Raw genomic sequence first — 23,341 nt, 5'->3', positions numbered from 1 at the left:
TTCCGATGCACATCTGGATGCATTCTGTATTCTGTGGACGTTCAAAGTGTAGATGAAGCACAAAAATTGCATCGGGATTGAATACAACAGTCACCATGCGGACTTTTCTCCATGGGAGTAATGTCTCAAACAGTCTACGCTTTTATAGTTCCCTGGAAGACCAGTAGTGGTTTCCGATGCACATCTGGAGGCATTCTGTAATCTGTGCTCCTTCAAATTGTTGTTGAAATCCAGAAATTGCCTGGAGATTGAACACAACTGTCACCATGCGAACTTTCCTCCGTGGGAGTAATGTCTCAAACAGTCTACGCTCTGATCGTTCACTGGAGACCAGTAGTAGCTTCCGATGCACATCTGGAGGCATTCTGTAATCTGTGGACTATCAGAGTGTTGATGAAACAGAGAAATTGCATCGGTATTGAATACAACAGTAACCATGCGCACTTTCCTCCATGGGAGTAATGTCTCAAGCAGTCTACGCTTTTATCGTTCCCTGGAAGACCAGTAGTAGTTTCCGATGCACATCTGGACGCATTCTGTAATCTGTGGACTATTAGGGTGTTGATGTAACACAGAAATTGCATCGGGATTCATTACAACAGTCACCATGCGCTCTTTCCTCCATGGGAGTAATGTCTTAAACAGTTTACGCTTTGATCGTTCCCTGGAAGACCAGTAGTAGTTTCCGATGCACATCTGGAGGCATTCTGTAATCTGTGGACTATCAGAGTGTTAATGAAACACAGAAATTGTATCGGGATTAAATACAACAGTCACCATGCGCACTTTTCTCAATAAGAGTAATGTCCCAAACAGTCTACGCATACATCTTTCACTGGAAGACAAGTAGTAGTTTCCGACGCACATCTATAGGCATTCTGTAATCTGTGGACTATCAGAGTGTTGATGAAACACAGAAATTGCTTCTGGATTGAATACAACAGTCACCATGCGCTCTTTCCTCCATGGGAGTAATGTCTCAAACAGTTTACGATATGATCGTTCCCTGGAAGACCAGTAGTAGTTTCCGTGCACATCTGGAGGCATTCTGTAACCTGTGGACGTTCAAAGTGTTCAAGAAACACAGAAATTGCTTCGGGATGGAATACAACAGTCACCATGCGCACTTTTCTCCATGGGAGTAATGTCTTAAACAGTTAACGCTTTGATACTTCGTGGAAGACCAGTAGTTGTTTCCGATGCACATGTGGAGGCATTCTGTAATCTCTGGACTATCAGAGTGTTCTTGAAACACAGAAATTGCATCGTGATTGAATATTACAGTCACCCTACGCACTTTCCTCCATGGGAGTAATATCTCAAACTGTCTACGTTTTGATCGTTCCCTGGAAGACCAGTAGTAGCTTCCGATGCACATCTGGAGGCATCCTTTAATATGTAGACTACCAGAGTGTTGATGAAACACAGATATTGCATCGGAATTAAATACAACAGTCACCATGCCCACTTTCCTCCATTGGAGTAATGTCTCAAACAGTCTACGCTTTGATCGTTCCCTGGAAGACCAGTAGTAGTTTCCGATGCACATCTGGTGGCAGTCACTAATCTGGGGACTATCTGAGTGTTGATGAAACACAGAAGTTGTGTCGGGATTGAGTACAATAGTCACCATGGGCACTTTCCTCCATTAGAGAGTTGTCTCAAAGAGTCTACGCTTTCATCGTTCCCTGGAAGACCAGTAGTAGTTTCCGATTAACATCTGGAGGCAAAATGTAATCTGTTTACCTTCAAAGTGTTGATGAAACACAGAAATTGCATCGGGATTGAGTACATCAGTCACCATGCGCACTTTCCTCCATGGGAGTAATGTCTTAGACAGTCTACGCTTTGATCGTTAACTGGAAGACCAGTAGTAGTTCCCGATGCACATCTGGAGGCTTTCTGTAATCTGTACACCTTCAAAGTGTCGATGAAACACAGAAATTGCATCGGGATTGAATATTACAGTCACCCTACGCACTTTCCTCCATGGGAGTAATATCTCAAACTGTCTACGTTTTGATCGTTCCCTGGAAGACCAGTAGTAGCTTCCGATGCACATCTGGAGGCATCTTTAATATGTAGACTACCAGAGTGTTGATGAAACACAGAAATTGCATCGGAATTCAATACAACAGTCACCATGCCCACTTTCCTCCATTGGAGTAATGTCTCAAACAGTCTACGCTTTGATCGTTCCCTGGAAGACCAGTAGTAGTTTCCGATGCACATCTGGTGGCATTCACTAATCTGGGGACTATCTGAGTGTTGATGAAACACAGAAGTTGTGCCGGGATTGAGTACAATAGTCACCATGGGCACTTTCCTCCATTGGAGAGTTGTCTCAAACAGTCTACGCTTTCATCGTTCCCTGGAAGACCAGTAGTAGTTTCCGATTAACATCTGGAGGCAAAATGTAATCTGTTTACCTTCAAAGTGTTGATGAAACACAGAAATTGCATCGGGATTGAATACATCAGTCACCATGCGCACTTTCCTCCATGGGAGTAATGTCTTAAACAGTCTACGCTTTGATCGTTAACTGGAAGACCAGTAGTAGTTCCCGATGCACATCTGGAGGCTTTCTGTAATCTGTACACCTTCAAAGTGTTGATGAAACACAGAAAATGCATCGGGATTGAATACAACAGTCACCATGCGCACTTTCCTCCATTGGAGTAATGTCTCAAATAGTCTACGCTTTGATCGTTCCCTGGTAGACCAGTAGTAGTTTCCGAAGCACATCGATAGGCATTCTGTAATCTGTGGACTATCAGAGTGTTGATGAAACATAGAAATTGATTCGGGATTGAATACAACAGTCACCATGCGCACTATTCTCCATAAGAGTAATGTCCCAAACAGTCTACGCTTACATCTTATACTGGAAGACAAGTAGTAGTTTCCGATGCACATCTGGAGGCTTTCTGTAATCTGTGGACCTTCAATGTGTTGATGAAACACAGAAATTGCATCGGGATTGAGTACAACAGTCACCATGTGCACTTTCCTATATGGGAGTAATGTCTCAAACAGTCTACGCTATGATCTTTCCCTGGAAGACCAGTAGTATTTTCCGATTACTATCTGGAGGCAAAATGTAATCTGTGGACCTTCAAAGTGTTGATGAAACACAGTAATTGCATCGGGATTGAATACAATAGTCACCATGCGCACTTTCCTCAATGGGTGTAATGTCTCAGTCTACGCTTTGATCGTTCCCTGGAAAGCCAGTAGTAGCTTCCGATGCACATCTGGAGGCATTCTGTAATCAGTTTACCTTCAAAGTGTTGATGAAACACAGAAATTGCATCGGGATTGATCACATCAGTCACCATGCGCACTTTCCTCCATGGGAGTAATGTCTTAAACAGTCTACGTTTTTGGTCGTTCCCTGGAAGACCAGTAGTAATTCCCAATGCACATCTGGAGGCGCTCTGTAATCTGTGGACCTTTAAAGTGTTGATGAAACACAGAAATTGCATCGGGATTGAATACAACAGTCACCATGCGCACTTTCCATCATGGGACCAGTAGTAGATTCCGTTGCACATCTGAAGGCATTCTGTAATCTGTGGATCTTGAAAGTGTTGATGAAACACAGACATTGCGTCGGGATTGAATACAACAGTCACCATGCGCACTTTCCTCCATTGGAGTAATGTCTCAAACAGTCTACGCTTTGATCGTTCCCTGGTAGACCAGTAGTAGTTTCCGAAGCACATATATAGGCATTCTGTAATCTGTGGACTATCAGTGTGTTGATGAAACACAGAAATTGCTTCTGGATTGTATACAACAGTCACCATGCGTACTTTCCTCCATGGGAGTAATGTCTCAAACAGTTTACGATTTGATCGTTCCCTGGAAGACCAGTAGTAGTTTCCGATGCACATCCGGAGGCATTCTGTAATCAGTGGACTATCAGAGTGTTGATGAACTACAGAAATTGCGTCGGGATTGAATACAACAGTCACCACGCGCACTTTCTTCCATGGGAGTAATGTCTCAAAGGGTCTACGCTTTAATCGTTCCCTGGAAGACCAGTAGTAGTTTCCGATGCACATCTGCTGGAATTCTGTAATCTGTGGACTTTCAGAATGTTGAACACAGAATTTGCATCTTGATTGAATACAATAGTTAACCTGCGCACTTATCTCCATGGGAGTAATGTCTCAAAAAGTCTACGCTTTGATCGTTCGCAGGAAGACCAGTATCAGTTTCCGATGCACATCAGGAGGCATTCTGTAATCTGTGGACCTTCAAAGTGTTGATGAAACATAGAAATTGCATCCTGATTGAATACAACAATCACCATGCGCACTTCCCTCCATGGGAGTAATGTCTCAAATGGGCTACGCTTTGATCGTTCCCTGGAAGACCAGTTGTAGTTTCCGTTCACATCTAGAGGCATTCTGTATCTGTGGACAATCAGAGTGTTGATGAAACACAGAAACTGCATCGGGATTGAATACGACAATCACCATGCGCACTTTCATCCATGGGAGTAATGTCTCAAACAGTCTACGCTTTGATCGTTCCCTGGAAGACCAGTAGTAGTTTCCGATGCACATCCGGTGGCATTCTGTAATCAGTGGACTATCAGAGTGTTGATGAACTACAGAAATTAAGTCGGGATTGAATACAACAGTCACCATGCGCACTTTCCTCCATTGGAGTAATGTCTCAAACAGTCTACGCTTTGATCGTTCCCTGGAAGACCAGTAGTAGTTTCCTTGCACATCTGGAGGCATTCTGTAATCTGTGGACTTTCAGAGTGTTGATGAAACACAGAAATTTCATCGGGATTGAATACAACAGTCACCATGCGCACTTTCGTCCATTGAAGTAATGTCTCAAACAGTTTACGCTTTGATCGATGCCTGGAATACCAGCAGTTGTTTCCGATGCACATCTGGAGGCATTCTGTAATCTGTGGACGTTCAAAGTGTTGATGAAACACAGAAATTACTTCGGGATTGAATACAGCAGTCACCATGCGCACTTTCCTCCATGGGAGTAATGTCTTAAACAATTAACGTTTTGATAGTTGCCTGGAAGACCAGTAGTTTTTCCGATGCACATCTGGAGGCATTCTGTAATCTCTGGACTATCAGAGTGTTCTTGAAACACAGAAATTGCATCGGGATTGAATACAACAATCACCATACGCACTTTCCTCCATGGGAGTAATGTCTCAAACTGTCTACGCTTGATCGTTCCCTGGAAGACCAGTAGTAGCTTCCGATGCACATCTGGCGGCATCCTGTAATGTGTAGACTACCAGAGTGTTGATGAAACACAGAAATTGCATCGGGATTAAATACAACGGTCACCATGCGCACTTCCCTCCATGGAAGTAATGTCTTAAATAGTCTACGCCTTGATCGTTAACTGGAAGACCAGTAGTAGTTCCCGATGCACATCTGGAGGCTTTCTGTAATCTGTGGACCTTCAAAGTGTTGATGAAACACAGAAATTGCATCGGGATTGAATACAACAGTCACCATGCAAACTTTCCTCCATGGGAGTAATGTCTCAAACAGTTCACGGTTAGATCGTTCCCTGGAAGACCAGTAGTAGTTTCCGATGCACATCCGGAGGCATTCTGTAATCAGTGGACTATCAGAGTGTTGATGAACTACAGAAATTGCATCGGGATTGAATACAACAGTCAAGATGCGCACTTTCCTCCATGGGAGTAATGTCTCAAACAGTCTACGCTTACATCGTTCCCTGGAAGACCAGTAGTAGTTTCCAATGCACTTCTGGAGGCATTCTGTAATCTGTGGACTATCAGAGTGTTGAACACAGAAAATGCATCTTGATTGAATACAACGGTTAACCTGCGCACTTTCCTAAATGGGAGTAATTTCTCAAACTGTCTACGCTTCGATCATTCCCTGGAAGACCAGTAGTAGCTTCCGATGCTCATCTGTAGGCATCCTGCAATGTGTGGACTACCAGAGTGTTGATGAAACACAGAAATTGCATCGCGATTAAATACAACAGTCACCATGCGCACTTTCTTCCGTCGGAGTAATGTCTCAAACAGTCTACGCTTTGATCGTTCCCTGGAAGAGCAGTAGTAGTTTCCGATGAACGTCTGGAGGCATTCTGTAATCTATGGACTATCAGAGTGTTGTTGAAACACAGAAATTGTATCGGGATTGAATACAGCAGTCACCATGCGCACTTTCCTCCATGGGAGTAATGTCTCAAACAGTCTACGCTTACATTGTTCCCTGTACAACCAGTAGTAGTTTCCGAAGCACATCTATAGGCATTCTGTAATCTGTGGACTATCAGAGTGTTGATGAATCACAGAAATTGCTTCGGGATTAAATACAACAGTCACCATGCGCACTTCCCTATATTTGAGTAATGTCTCAAACTGTCTACGCTTTGATCGTTCCCTGGAAGAGCAGCAGTAGTTTCCGATGCACGTCTGGAGGCATTCTGTAATCTGTGGACTATCAGAATGTTGAACACAGAAATTGCATCTTGATTAAATACAACAGTCACCATGCGCATTTATCTCCATGGGAGTAATGTCTCAAACAGGCTACGCTTTGATCGTTCCCTGGAAGACCAGTAGTAGTTTCCGGTGCACATCAGAAATTATTCTGTATCCTGTGGACCTTCAAAGTGTTGATGAAACACAGAAATTGCGTCGGGATTGAACACAACAGTCACCATGCGCACTTTCCACCATGGGAGTAATGTCTCAAACAGTTTACGCTTTGACCGTTCCCTGGAAGACCAGTAGTAGTTTCCGTTGCACATCTGGAGGCATTCTGTAATCTGTGAACTTTCAAAGTGTGGGTGAAAGAATGAAATTGGTTCGGGATTGAATACAACAGTCCCCATGCGCACTTTCCTCCATGGCAGTAATGTCTCAAACAGTCTACGCCTTGATCGTTCCCTGGAAGACCAGTAGTAGTTCCCGATGCACGTCTGGAGGCATTCTGTAATCTATGGACTATCAGAGTGTTGCTGAAACACAGAAATTTCTTCGGGATTGAGTACAACAGTCACCATGCGCACTTTCCCATATGGGAGTAATGTCTCAAACAGTTTACGCTTTGATCGTTCCCTGGAAGACCATTAGTAGTTTCCGATGCACATCTGGAGGCATTCTGTAATCAGTGGACTATCAGAGTGTTGTTGAAACACAGAAATTGCATCGGGATTGAATACAACAGCCACCGTGCGCACTTTCCTCAATGGGAGTAATGTCTCAAACAGTCTACGCTTTGATCGTTTCCTGGAAGACCAGGAGTAGTTTCCGATGCACATCTGGAGGCATTCTGTAATCTGTGGACCTTCAAAGTGTTGATGAAACACAGGAATTGCATCGGGATTGAATACAACAGTCACCATGCGCAATTTCCTCAGTAGAAGTAATGTCTCAAACAGTCTACGATTTGATCGTTCCCTGGAAGACCAGTGGTAGTTTCCGATGCACATCTGGAGGCATTGTGTATTCTGTGGACTATCAGAGTGTTGATGAAACACTGAAATTGCATCGGGATTGAATACAATAATCACCATGCGCACTTTCCTCCATGGGACTAATGTCTCAAACAGTCTACGCTTTGTTCGTTCCCTGGATGTCCAGTAGTAGTTTCGGATGCACATCTGGAGGTATCCTGTAGTGTTAATGAAACGAAGCACATCTGGAGGCATTCTGCAATCTGTGGACTATCAGAGTGTTGATGAAACACAGAAATTTCATCGGCATTGAATACAACAGTCACCATGCCCACTTTCCTCCATTGGAGTAATGTCTCAAACAGTCTACGCTTTGATCGTTCCCTGGAAGACCAGTAGTAGTTTCCGATGCACATCTGGTGGCATTCAGTAATCTGGGGACTATCTGAGTGTTGATGAAGCACAGAAATTCTGTCGGGATTGTGTACAACAGTCACCATGGGCACTTTCCTCCATGGGAGTTTTGTCTCAAACAGTCTACGCTTTCATCGTTCCCTAGAAGACCAGTAGTAGTTTCCGATGCACATCTGGTTGCATTCAGTAACCTTGGGACTGTCTGGGTGTTGATGAAACACAGAAACTGCATCGGGATTGAATACAACAATCACCATGCGCACTTTCATCCATGGGAGTAATGTCTCAAACAGTCTACGCTTTGATCGTTCCCTGGTAGACCAGTAGTAGTTTCCGATGCACATCCGGTGGCATTCTGTAATCAGTGGACTATCAGAGTGTTGATGAACTACAGAAATTAAGTTGGGATTGAATACAACAGTCAACATGCGCACTTTCCTCCATGGGAGTAATGTCTGAAAGAGTCTACGCTTTGATCGTTCCCTGGAAGACCAGTAGTAGTTTCCGTGCACATCTGGAATCATTCTGTAATCTGTTGACCTTCAGAGTGTTGATAAAACACAGAAATTGCATCGGGATTCAATTCAACAGGCACCATGCGGACTTTTCTCCATGGGAGTAATGTCTCAAAGAGTCTACGCTTTTATCGTTCCCTGGAAGACCAGTAGTAGTTTCCGATGCACATCTGGATGCATTCTGCAATCTGTGGACTATCAGAGTGTTGATGAAACACAGAAACTGCATCGGGATTGAATACAACAATCACCATGCGCACTATCCTCCGTGGGAGTAATGTCTCAAACAGTCTACGCTTTAATCGTTCCCTGGAAGACCAGTAGTAGTTTCCGTGCACATCTGGAGGCCTTCTGTAATCTGTGGACGTTCAAAGTATTGATGAAACACAGAAATTGCTTCGGGATTGAATACAACAGTAACCATGCGCACTTTCCTCCATGGGAGGAAACAGTTATCGCTCTGATAGTTGCCTGGAAGACCAATAGTTTTTTAAATGCACATCTGGAGGCATTATGTATTCTCTGGACTATCAGAGTGTTCTTGAAACACAGAAATTGCATCGGGATTGAATACAACAGTCACCATACGCACTTTCCTCCATGGGAGTAATGTCTCAAACTGTCTACGCTTGATCGCTCCCTGGAAGACCAGTAGTAGCTTCCGATGCACATCTGGAGGCATCCTGTAATGTGTAGACTACCAGAGTGTTGATGAAACACAGAAATTGCATCGGGATTAAATACAACAGTCACCATGCGCACTTCCCTCCATCGAAGTAATGTCTTAAATAGTCTACGCTTTGATCGTTAACTGGAAGACCAGTAGTAGTTCCCGATGCACATCTGGAGGCTTTCTGTAATCTGTGGACCTTCAAAGTGTTGATGAAACACAGAAATTGCATCGGGATTGAATACAACAGTCACCATGCGCACTTACCTTCATGGGACCAGTAGTAGATTCCGATGCACATCTGGAGGCATTCTGTAATCTGTGGACCTTCAAAGTGTTGATGAAACACAGAAATTGATTCCGGATTTAATACAACAGTCACCATGCGCTATTTCCTCCATGGGAGTAATGTCTCAAACAGTTCACGATTAGATCGTTCCCTAGAAGACCAGTAGTAGTTTCCGATGCACATCCGGTGGCATTCTGTAGACAATGGACTATCAGGGTGTTGATGTAACACAGAAATTGCATCGGGATTGAATGCAACAGTCACCATGCGCACTTTCCTCAATGATAGTAATGTCTCAAACAGTCTACGCTTTGATAGTTCCCTGGAAGACCAGTAGTAGTTTCCGTTGCACATCTGGAGGAATTCAGTAATCTGTGGACGTTCAAAGTCTTGATGAAACACAGAAATTACTTCGGGATTGAATACAACAGTCATCATGCGCACTTTCCTCCATGGGAGTAATGTCTCAAACAGTTTACGCTTTGATAGTTCCCTGAAAGACCAGTAGTAGTTTCCGATGCTCATCTGGAGGCAATCTGTAATCTATGGACTATCAGAGTGTTGCTGAAACAAAGAAATTTCTTCAGGATTGAATACAACAGTCACCATGCGCACTTTCCTCCATGAGAGTAATGTCTCAAACAGTTTACGCTTTGATCGTTCCCTGGAAGACCATTAGTAGTTTCCAATGGACATCTGGAGGCATTCTGTAATCTGTGGACTATCAGAGTGCTGTTGAAACACAGAAATTGCATCGGGATTGAATACATTAGTCACCATGCGCACTTTCCTCCATGGGAGTAATGTCTCAAACAGTTTGCGCTTTGATCGTTCCCTGGAAGACCAGTAGTAGTTTCCGATGCACATCTGGAGGCATTCTGTAATATGTGAACCTTCAAAGTGTTGATGAAACACAGATATTGCATCCTGATTGAATTCGACAGTCACCATGCGCACTTTCCTACATGGGAGTAATGTCTCAAACAGGCTACGCTTTGATCGTTCCCTAGAAGGCCAGTAGTAGTTTCCGTTTACATCTGGAGGCATTCTGTATTTCTGGACAATCAGAGTGTTGATGAAACACAGAAACTGCGTCGGGATTGAATACAACAGTCACCATGATCACTTTCCTCCATTGGAGTAATGTCTCAAACAGTCTACGATTTTATCGTTCCCTGGAAGACCAGTAGTAGTTTCCGATGCACATCTGGAGGCAGTCTGTAATCTTTGTACCTTCAAAGTGTTGATGAATCACAGAAATTGTATCGGGACTGAATACAACAGTCACCATGCGCACTTTCCTCCATGGGAGTAGTGTCTCAAACAGTCTACGCTTACATCGTTCCCTGGAAGACCAGTAGTAATTTCCGATGCACTTCTGGAGGCATTCTGTAATCGGTGGAATTTCAAAGTGTTGAACACAGAAATTGCATCTTAATTGAATACAACAGTTAACCTGCGCACTTATCGTCATGGGAGTAATGTCTCAAACAGTCTAAGCTTTGATCGTTCCCAGGAAGACCAGTAGTAGTTTCCGATGCACATCTGGAGGCATTCTGTAATCTGTGGACCTTCAAAGTGTTGATGAAACACAGAAATTGCATCCTGATTGAATACAACAGTCACCATGCGCACTTTCCTACATGGGAGTAATGTCTCAAACAGGCTGCGCTTTGATCGTTCCCTGGAAGCCCAGTAGTAGTTTCCGTTCACATCTGGAGGCATTCTGTATCTGTGGACAATCAGAGTGTTGATGAAACACAGAAACTGCATCGGGATTGAATACAACAATCACCATGCGCACTTCCCTCCATGGGAGTAATGTCTTAAACAGTCTACGCTTTCATCGTTCCCTGGAAGACCAGTAGAAGTTTCCGATGCACATCTGGAGGCATTCTGTAATCTGTGGACCTTCAAAGTGTTTATGAAACACAGAAATTGCAACGGGATTGAATACAACAGTCAGCATACGCACTTATCTCCATTGGAGTAATGTCTCAAACAGTCTACGTTTTGATTGTTCCCTGAAAGACCAGTAGTAGTTTCCGATGCTCATCTGGAGGCAATCTGTAATCTATGGACTATCAGAGTGTTGCTGAAACAAAGAAATTTCTTCAGGATTGAATACAACAGTCACCATGCGCACTTTCCTCCATGAGAGTAATGTCTCAAACAGTTTACGCTTTGATCGTTCCCTGGAAGACCATTAGTAGTTTCCAATGGACATCTGGAGGCATTCTGTAATCTGTGGACTATCAGAGTGCTGTTGAAACACAGAAATTGCATCGGGATTGAATACATTAGTCACCATGCGCACTTTCCTCCATGGGAGTAATGTCTCAAACAGTTTGCGCTTTGATCGTTCCCTGGAAGACCAGTAGTAGTTTCCGATGCACATCTGGAGGCATTCTGTAATATGTGAACCTTCAAAGTGTTGATGAAACACAGATATTGCATCCTGATTGAATTCGACAGTCACCATGCGCACTTTCCTACATGGGAGTAATGTCTCAAACAGGCTACGCTTTGATCGTTCCCTAGAAGGCCAGTAGTAGTTTCCGTTTACATCTGGAGGCATTCTGTATTTCTGGACAATCAGAGTGTTGATGAAACACAGAAACTGCGTCGGGATTGAATACAACAGTCACCATGATCACTTTCCTCCATTGGAGTAATGTCTCAAACAGTCTACGATTTTATCGTTCCCTGGAAGACCAGTAGTAGTTTCCGATGCACATCTGGAGGCAGTCTGTAATCTTTGTACCTTCAAAGTGTTGATGAATCACAGAAATTGTATCGGGACTGAATACAACAGTCACCATGCGCACTTTCCTCCATGGGAGTAGTGTCTCAAACAGTCTACGCTTACATCGTTCCCTGGAAGACCAGTAGTAATTTCCGATGCACTTCTGGAGGCATTCTGTAATCGGTGGAATTTCAGAGTGTTGAACACAGAAATTGCATCTTAATTGAATACAACAGTTAACCTGCGCACTTATCGTCATGGGAGTAATGTCTCAAACAGTCTAAGCTTTGATCGTTCCCAGGAAGACCAGTAGTAGTTTCCGATGCACATCAGGAGGCATTCTGTAATCTGTGGACCTTCCAAGTGTTGATGAAACACAGAAATTGCATCCTGATTGAATACAACAGTCACCATGCGCACTTTCCTACATGGGAGTAATGTCTCAAACAGGCTGCGCTTTGATCGTTCCCTGGAAGCCCAGTAGTAGTTTCCGTTCACATCTGGAGGCATTCTGTATCTGTGGACAATCAGAGTGTTGATGAAACACAGAAACTGCATCGGGATTGAATACAACAATCACCATGCGCACTTCCCTCCATGGGAGTAATGTCTTAAACAGTCTACGCTTTCATCGTTCCCTGGAAGACCAGTAGAAGTTTCCGATGCACATCTGGAGGCATTCTGTAATCTGTGGACCTTCAAAGTGTTGATGAAACACAGAAATTGCAACGGGATTGAATACAACAGTCAGCATACGCACTTTTCTCCATTGGAGTAATGTCTCAAACAGTCTACGCTTTGATCGTTCCCTGGAAGACCAGTAGTAGTTTCCGATGGACATCTGGAGGCATTCTGTAATCTGTTGACCTTCAGAGTGTTGATAAAACACAGAAATTGCATCGGGATTCAATTCAACAGGCACCATGCGGACTTTTCTCCATGGGAGTAATGTCTCAAACAGTCTACGTTTTTATCGTTCCCTGGAAGACCAGTAGTAGTTTCCGATGCACATCTGGTGGCATTCTGTAATCTGTAAACCTTCAAAGTGTTGATGAACACAGAAATTGCCTCGAGATTGAATACAACAGTCACCATGCGCACTTTCCTCTGTGGGAGTTATGTCTCAAACAGTCTACGCTTTGATCGTTCCCTGTAAGACCAGTAGTAGCTTCCGATGCACATCTGGAGGCATTCTGTAATCTGTGGACTATCAGAGTGTTGTTGAAACACAGAAATTGCATCGGGATTGAATACAACAGTCACAACGCTCACTTTCCTCCATGGGAGTAATGTCTCAAACAGTTTACGCTTTGATCGTTCATTGGAAGACCAGTAGTAGATTCCGATGCACATCTGGGGGCATTCTGTATCTGTGGACAATCAGAGTGTTGATGAAACACAGAAACTGCATCGGGATTGAAAACTACAGCCACCATGCGCACTTTCCTCCATGGGAGTAATGTCTCAAACTGTCATCGCTTTGATCGTTTCCTGAAGACCAGTAGTAGTTTGTGATGCACATCTATTGGACTTCTGTAATCAGTGGACTATCAGAGTGTTGATGATACACAGAAATTGCATCGGGATTTAATACAACAGTCACCATGGGCACTTTCCTCCATGGGATTAATGTCTCAAACAGTCTACGCTATGATCGTTCCCTGGAAGACAAGTTGTAGTTTCCGATGCACGTCTAGAGGCATTCTGTAATCTGTGGACGTTCAAAGTGTAGATGAAACACAGAAATTTCATCGTGATTGAATACAACAGTGACCATGCGCACTTTCCTCAATGGGAGTAATGTCTCAAACAGTCTACGTTTACATCGTTCCATGGAAGAGGTAGTAGTTTCCGATGTACATCTGGAGGCTTTCTGTAATCTGTGGACCTTCAAAGTGTTGATGAAAAACAGAAATTGCATCGGTAATGAATACAACAGTCAACATGCACACTTCCCTCCATTGGAGTAATGTCTCCAGCAGTCTACGCTTTGATCGTTAACTGGAAGACCAGTAGTAGTTTCCGATGCACATCTGGAGGCATTCTGTAATCTGTGGACTTTCAAAGTGTTGATGAAACACAGAAATTGCATCGGGATTGAATACAACAGTCACCATGCGGACTTTCCTCCATGGGAGTAATGTCTCAAACAGTCTACGCTATGATCGTTCCCTGGAAGACTAGTACTAGCTTCCGATGCACATCTGGAGGCATTCTGTAATCTGTGGACTATCAGAGTGTTGTTGAAACACAGAAATTGCATCGGGATTGAATACAACAGCCACCATGCGCACTTTCCTCCATGGGAGTGATGTCTCAAACTGTCATCGCTTTGATCGTTCCCTGAAGAGCAGTGGTAGTTTCTGATGCACATCTGTATTACTTCTGTAATCAGTTTAATATCAGAGTATTGATGAAACACAGAAATTGCGTCGGTGTTGAATACAACAGTCACCATGCCCACTTTCCTCCATAGGAGTAATGTCTCAAGCACTCTACGCTTTGGTCGTTCCCTGGAAGACCAGTAGTAGTTTCCGTTGCACATCAGGAGGCATTCTGTAATCTGTGGACTATCAGAGTGTTGATAAAACACAGAAATTGCATCGGGATTGAATACAACAGTAACCATGCGCACTTTCCTCCATGGGAGTAATTTTTCAAACAGTTTACACTTTGATCGTTCTCTGGAAGACCAGTAGTAGTTTCCGATGCACGTCTGGAGGCATTCTGTAGTCTGTGGACTATCAGAGTGTTGATGAAACACAGAAATTGCATCAGGAGTGAATACAACAGTCACCATGAGCTTTTTCCTCCATGGGAGTAATGTCTCAAACAGTCTACGCTATGATCGTTCCCTGGAAGACCAGTAGTAGTTTCCTATGCACATCTGGAGGCATTCTGTAATCTGTGGACTTTCAAAGTGTTGATGAAACACAGAAATTGCATCGGGATTGAATACAACAGTCACCATGCGGACTTTCCTCCATGGAGTAATGTCTCAAACAGTCTACGCTATGATCGTTCCCTGGAAGACTAGTACTAGCTTCCGATGTACATCTGGAGGCATTCTGTAATCTGTGGACCTTCAAAGTGTTGATGAAAAACAGAAATTGCATCGGTATTGAATACAACAGTCACCATGCACACTTCCCACCATTGGAGTAATGTCTCCAGCAGTCTACGCTTTGATCGTTAACTGGAAGACCAGTAGTAGTTTCCGATGCACATCTGGAGGCATTCTGTAATCTGTGGACTTTCAAAGTGTTGATGAAACACAGAAATTGCATCGGGATTGAATACAACAGTCACCATGCGGACTTTCCTCCATGGGAGTAATGTCTCAAACAGTCTACGCTATGATCGTTCCCTGGAAGACTAGTACTAGCTTCCGATGCACATCTGGAGGCATTCTGTAATCTGTGGACTATCAGAGTGTTGTTGAAACACAGAAATTGCATCGGGATTGAATACAACAGCCACCATGCGCACTTTCCTCCATGGGAGTGATGTCTCAAACTGTCATCGCTTTGATCGTTCCCTGAAGAGCAGTGGTAGTTCTGATGCACATCTGTATTACTTCTGTAATCAGTTTAATATCAGAGTATTGATGAAACACAGAAATTGCGTCGGTGTTGAATACAACAGTCACCATGCCCACTTTCCTCCATAGGAGTAATGTCTCAAGCACTCTACGCTTTGGTCGTTCCCTGGAAGACCAGTAGTAGTTTCCGTTGCACATCAGGAGGCATTCTGTAATCTGTGGACTATCAGAGTGTTGATAAAACACAGAAATTGCATCGGGATTGAATACAACAGTAACCATGCGCACTTTCCTCCATGGGAGTAATTTTTCAAACAGTTTACACTTTGATCGTTCTCTGGAAGACCAGTAGTAGTTTCCGATGCACGTCTGGAGGCATTCTGTAGTCTGTGGACTATCAGAGTGTTGATGAAACACAGAAATTGCATCAGGAGTGAATACAACAGTCACCATGAGCTTTTTCCTCCATGGGAGTAATGTCTCAAACAGTCTACGCTATGATCGTTCCCTGGAAGACTAGTACTAGCTTCCGATGTACATCTGGAGGCATTCTGTAATCTGCGGACCTACAAAGAGTTGATGAAACACAGAAATTGCATCGGTATTGAATACAACAGCCACCATGCGCACTTTCCTCCATGGGAGTAATGTCTCAAGCAGTCTACGCTTTGATCGTTCCCTGGAAGACCAGTAGTAGTTTCCTTTGCACATCTGGAGGCATTCTGTAATCTGTGGACTTTCAAAGTGTTGATGAAACACAGAAATTGCATCGGGATTGAATACAACAGTCACCATGCGGACTTTCCTCCATGGGAGTAATGACTCAAACAGTCTACGCTATGATCGTTCTCTGGAAGACTAGTACTAGCTTCCGATGCACATCTCGAGGCATTCTGTAATCTGTGGACTATCATAGTGTTGTTGAAACACAGAAATTGCATCGGGATTGAATACAACAGTCACCATGCGCACTTTCCTCCACGGGAGTAATGTCTCAAACAGTCTACGCTATGATCGTTCCCTGGAAGACCAGTAGTAGTTTCCTTTGCACATCTGGAGGCATTCTGTAATCTGTGGACTTTCAAAGTGTTGATGAAACACAGAAATTGCATCGGGATTGAATACAACAGTCACCATGCGGACTTTCCTCCATGGGAGTAATGACTCAAACAGTCTACGCTATGATCGTTCTCTGGAAGACTAGTACTAGCTTCCGATGCACATCTCGAGGCATTCTGTAATCTGTGGACTATCATAGTGTTGTTGAAACACAGAAATTGCATCGGGATTGAATACAGCAGTCACCATGGGCACTTTCCTCCTTGGGAGTAATGTCTCAAACAGTCTACGCTTTGGTCGTTCGTTGGAAGACCAGTAGTAGTTTCCAATGCACATCTGGAGGCATTCTGTAATCTGTGGACTTTCAAAGTGTTGATGAAACACAGAAATTGCATCGGGATTGAATACAACAGTCACCATGCGGACTTTCCTCCATGGGAGTAATGACTCAAACAGTCTACGCTATGATCGTTCTCTGGAAGACTAGTACTAGCTTCCGATGCACATCTCGAGGCATTCTGTAATCTGTGGACTATCATAGTGTTGTTGAAACACAGAAATTGCATCGGGATTGAATACAACAGTCACCATGCGCACTTTCCTCCACGGGAGTAATGTCTCAAACAGTCTACGCTATGATCGTTCCCTGGAAGACCAGTAGTAGTTTCCTTTGCACATCTGGAGGCATTCTGTAATCTGTGGACTTTCAAAGTGTTGATGAAACACAGAAATTGCATCGGGATTGAATACAACAGTCACCATGCGGACTTTCCTCCATGGGAGTAATGACTCAAACAGTCTACGCTATGATCGTTCTCTGGAAGACTAGTACTAGCTTCCGATGCACATCTCGAGGCATTCTGTAATCTGTGGACTATCATAGTGTTGTTGAAACACAGAAATTGCATCGGGATTGAATACAACAGTCACCATGCGCACTTCCCTCCATGGGAGTGATGTCTCAAACTGTCATCGCTTTGATCGTTCCCTCAAGACCAGTGGTAGTTTCCGATGCACATCTGGAGGACTTCTGTAATCAGTGGACTATCAGAGTATTGATGAAACACAGATATTGCATCGGGATTGAATACAACAGTCACCATGCGCACTTTCCTCCACGGGAGTAATGTCTCAAACAGTCTACGCTTTGATCGTTCCCTAGAAGACCAGTAGTAGTTTCCGATGCACATCTGGAGGCATTCTGTAATCTGTGGACTATCAGAGTGTTGTTGAAACACAGAAATTGCATCGCTATTGAATACAACAGTCACCATGCCCACTCTCCTCCATAGGAGTAATGTCTCAAGCAGTCTACGCTTTGGTCGTTCCCTGGAAGACCAGTAGTAGTTTCCGTTGCACATCTGGAGGCATTCTGTAATCTGTGGACTATCAGAGTGTTGTTGAAACACAGAAATTGCATCGGGATTGAATACAGCAGTCACCATGGGCACTTTCCTCCTTGGGAGTAATGTCTCAAACAGTCTACGCTTTGGTCGTTCGTTGGAAGACCAGTAGTAGTTTCCAATGCACATCTGGAGGCATTCTGTAATCTGTGGACTATCAGAGTGTTGATGAAACACAGAAATTGCATCGGGATTGAATACAACAATCACCATGAGCTTTTTCCCCCATGGGAGTAATGTCTCAAACACTCTACGCTTTGATCGTTCCCTGGAAGGCCAGTTGTAGATTAAGATGCACATCTGGAGGCATTCTGTAATCTGTGGTCTATCAGAGTGTTGATAAAACACAGAAATTTCATCGGTATTGAATAGGACATTAACCATGCGCACTTTCCTCCATGGGAGTAATTTTTCAAACAGTTTACACTTTGATCGTTCCCTGGAAGACCAGTAGCAGATTCCGATGCACATCTGGGGGCATTCTATAATCTGTGGACAATCAGAGTGTTGATGAAATACAGAAATTGCATCGGGATTGAATACAACAGTCACCATGCGCACTTACCTCCATGGGAGTAATGTCTCAAACAGTCAACCCTTTGATCGTTCCCTGGAAGACCAGTAGCAGGTTCCGATGCTCATCTGGAGGCATTCTGTAATCTGTGGACTGTCAGAGTGTTGTTGATACACAGAAATTGCATCGGGAATGAATACAGCAGTCACAGTGGACACTTTCCTCCTTCGGAGTAATGTCACAAACAGACAACGCTTTGATCGTTCCCTGGAAGACCAGTAGTAGCTTCCGATGCTCATCTGGAGGCATTCTGTAATCTGTGGACTATCAGAGTGTTGTTGAAACACAGAAATTGCATCGGGAATGAATACAGCAATCACCATGGGCACTTTCCTCCTTGGGAGTAATGTCACAAACAGTCTACGCTTTGATCGTTCTCTGGAAGACCAGTAGTAGTTTCCGTTGCACATCAGGAGGCATTCTGTAATCTGTGGACTATCAGAGTGTTGATAAAACACAGAAATTGCATCGGGATTGAATACAACAGTAACCATGCGCACTTTCCTCCATGGGAGTAATTTTTCAAACAGTTTACACTTTGATCGTTCTCTGGAAGACCAGTAGTAGTTTCCGATGCACGTCTGGAGGCATTCTGTAGTCTGTGGACTATCAGAGTGTTGATGAAACACAGAAATTGCATCAGGAGTGAATACAACAGTCACCATGAGCTTTTTCCTCCATGGGAGTAATGTCTCAAACAGTCTACGCTATGATCGTTCCCTGGAAGACTAGTACTAGCTTCCGATGTACATCTGGAGGCATTCTGTAATCTGCGGACCTACAAAGAGTTGATGAAACACAGAAATTGCATCGGTATTGAATACAACAGCCACCATGCGCACTTTCCTCCATGGGAGTAATGTCTCAAGCAGTCTACGCTTTGATCGTTCCCTGGAAGACCAGTAGTAGTTTCCTTTGCACATCTGGAGGCATTCTGTAATCTGTGGACTTTCAAAGTGTTGATGAAACACAGAAATTGCATCGGGATTGAATACAACAGTCACCATGCGGACTTTCCTCCATGGGAGTAATGACTCAAACAGTCTACGCTATGATCGTTCTCTGGAAGACTAGTACTAGCTTCCGATGCACATCTCGAGGCATTCTGTAATCTGTGGACTATCATAGTGTTGTTGAAACACAGAAATTGCATCGGGATTGAATACAACAGTCACCATGCGCACTTTCCTCCACGGGAGTAATGTCTCAAACAGTCTACGCTATGATCGTTCCCTGGAAGACCAGTAGTAGTTTCCTTTGCACATCTGGAGGCATTCTGTAATCTGTGGACTTTCAAAGTGTTGATGAAACACAGAAATTGCATCGGGATTGAATACAACAGTCACCATGCGGACTTTCCTCCATGGGAGTAATGACTCAAACAGTCTACGCTATGATCGTTCTCTGGAAGACTAGTACTAGCTTCCGATGCACATCTCGAGGCATTCTGTAATCTGTGGACTATCATAGTGTTGTTGAAACACAGAAATTGCATCGGGATTGAATACAACAGTCACCATGCGCACTTCCCTCCATGGGAGTGATGTCTCAAACTGTCATCGCTTTGATCGTTCCCTCAAGACCAGTGGTAGTTTCCGATGCACATCTGGAGGACTTCTGTAATCAGTGGACTATCAGAGTATTGATGAAACACAGATATTGCATCGGGATTGAATACAACAGTCACCATGCGCACTTTCCTCCACGGGAGTAATGTCTCAAACAGTCTACGCTTTGATCGTTCCCTAGAAGACCAGTAGTAGTTTCCGATGCACATCTGGAGGCATTCTGTAATCTGTGGACTATCAGAGTGTTGTTGAAACACAGAAATTGCATCGCTATTGAATACAACAGTCACCATGCCCACTCTCCTCCATAGGAGTAATGTCTCAAGCAGTCTACGCTTTGGTCGTTCCCTGGAAGACCAGTAGTAGTTTCCGTTGCACATCTGGAGGCATTCTGTAATCTGTGGACTATCAGAGTGTTGTTGAAACACAGAAATTGCATCGGGATTGAATACAGCAGTCACCATGGGCACTTTCCTCCTTGGGAGTAATGTCTCAAACAGTCTACGCTTTGGTCGTTCGTTGGAAGACCAGTAGTAGTTTCCAATGCACATCTGGAGGCATTCTGTAATCTGTGGACTATCAGAGTGTTGATGAAACACAGAAATTGCATCGGGATTGAATACAACAATCACCATGAGCTTTTTCCCCCATGGGAGTAATGTCTCAAACACTCTACGCTTTGATCGTTCCCTGGAAGGCCAGTTGTAGATTAAGATGCACATCTGGAGGCATTCTGTAATCTGTGGTCTATCAGAGTGTTGATAAAACACAGAAATTTCATCGGTATTGAATAGGACATTAACCATGCGCACTTTCCTCCATGGGAGTAATTTTTCAAACAGTTTACACTTTGATCGTTCCCTGGAAGACCAGTAGCAGATTCCGATGCACATCTGGGGGCATTCTATAATCTGTGGACAATCAGAGTGTTGATGAAATACAGAAATTGCATCGGGATTGAATACAACAGTCACCATGCGCACTTACCTCCATGGGAGTAATGTCTCAAACAGTCAACCCTTTGATCGTTCCCTGGAAGACCAGTAGCAGGTTCCGATGCTCATCTGGAGGCATTCTGTAATCTGTGGACTGTCAGAGTGTTGTTGATACACAGAAATTGCATCGGGAATGAATACAGCAGTCACAGTGGACACTTTCCTCCTTCGGAGTAATGTCACAAACAGACAACGCTTTGATCGTTCCCTGGAAGACCAGTAGTAGCTTCCGATGCTCATCTGGAGGCATTCTGTAATCTGTGGACTATCAGAGTGTTGTTGAAACACAGAAATTGCATCGGGAATGAATACAGCAATCACCATGGGCACTTTCCTCCTTGGGAGTAATGTCACAAACAGTCTACGCTTTGATCGTTCTCTGGAAGACCAGTAGTAGTTTCCGATGCACGTCTGGAGGCATTCTGTAATCTGTGGACTATCAGAGTGTAGATGAAACACAGAAATTGCATCAGGAGTGAATACAACAGTCACCATGAGATTTTTACTCCATGGGAGTAATGTCTCAAACAGTCTAAGCTTTGATCGTTCCCTGGAAGGCCAGTAGTAGTTTCCGATGCACATCTGGAGGCATTCTGTAATCTGTGGATTTCAACGTGTTGATGAAACACAGAAATTGCATCGGGATTGAATACAACAATCACAATGCGCACTTTCCTCCATGGGAGGAATGTCTCAAACAGTTTACGCTTTGATCGTTCAATGGAAGACCAGTAGTAGATTCCGATGAACATCTGGAGGCATTCTATAATCTGTGGACAATCAGAGTGTTGATGAAACACAGAAATTGCATCGAGATTGAATACAAGAGTCACCATGCGCACTTTCTTGCATGGGAGTAATGTCCCAAACAGTCTACGTTGACATCGTTCCCTGGAAGAGAAGTAATAGTTTCCGATGTACATCTGGAGGCATTCTGTAATCTGTGGACTATCAGAGTGTTGTTGAAACACAGAATTGCATCGGGATTGAATACAACAGTCCCCATGCGCACTTTCCTCCATGAGAGTAATGTCTCAAGCATTCTACGCTTTGATCGTTCTCTGGAAGACCAGTAGTAGTTTCCTATGCACATCTGGAGGCATTCTGTAATCTGTGGACTTTCAAAGTGTTGATGAAACACAGAAATTGCATCGGGATTGCATACAACAGTCACCATGCGCACTTTCCTCCACGGGAGTAAAGTCTCAAACAGTCTACGCTTTGATTGTTCCCTAGAAGACCAGTAGTAGTTTCCGATGCACATCTGGAGGCATTCTGTAATCTGTGGACTATCAGAGTGTTGTTGAAACACAGAATTGCATCGGGATTGAATACAACAGTCCCCATGCGCACTTTCCTCCATGAGAGTAATGTCTCAAGCATTCTACGCTTTGATCGTTCTCTGGAAGACCAGTAGTAGTTTCCTATGCACATCTGGAGGCATTCTGTAATCTGTGGACTTTCAAAGTGTTGATGAAACACAGAAATTGCATCGGGATTGCATGCAACAGTCACCATGCGGACTTTCCTCCATGGGAGTAATGTCTCAAACAGTCTACGCTATGATCGTTCCCTGGAAGACTAGTACTAGCTTCCGATGCACATCTGGAGGCATTCTGTAATCTGCAGACCTTCAAAGAGTTGATGAAACACAGAAATTGCATCGGTATTGAATACAACAGCCACCATGCGCACTTTCCTCCATGGGAGTAATGTCTCAAGCAGTCTACGCTTTGATCGTTAACTGGAAGACCAGTAGTAGTTTATTATGCACATCTGGAGGCATTCTGTAATCTGTGGACTTTCAAAGTGTTGAAGAAACACAGAAATTACATCGGGATTGAATACAACAGTCACCATGCGGACTTTCCTCCATGGGAGTGATGTCTCAAACTGTCATCGCTTTGATCGTTCCCTGAAGACCAGTGTTAGTTTCCGATGCACATCTGGAGGACTTCTGTAATCAGTGGACTGTCAGAGTATTGATGAAACACACAAATTGCATCGGGATTGAATAGAACAGTCACCATGCGCACTTTCCTCCACGGGAGTAAAGTCTCAAACAGTCTACGCTTTGATTGTTCCCTAGAAGACCAGTAGTAGTTTCCGATGCACATCTGGAGGCATTCTGTA

The sequence above is a fragment of the Schistocerca gregaria genome, chromosome 3, assembly GCF_023897955.1.
Source record: "Schistocerca gregaria isolate iqSchGreg1 chromosome 3, iqSchGreg1.2, whole genome shotgun sequence".
In the NCBI taxonomy this organism is placed as follows: domain Eukaryota; kingdom Metazoa; phylum Arthropoda; class Insecta; order Orthoptera; family Acrididae; genus Schistocerca; species Schistocerca gregaria.
Note: the sequence above shows the minus strand (reverse complement) of the source record.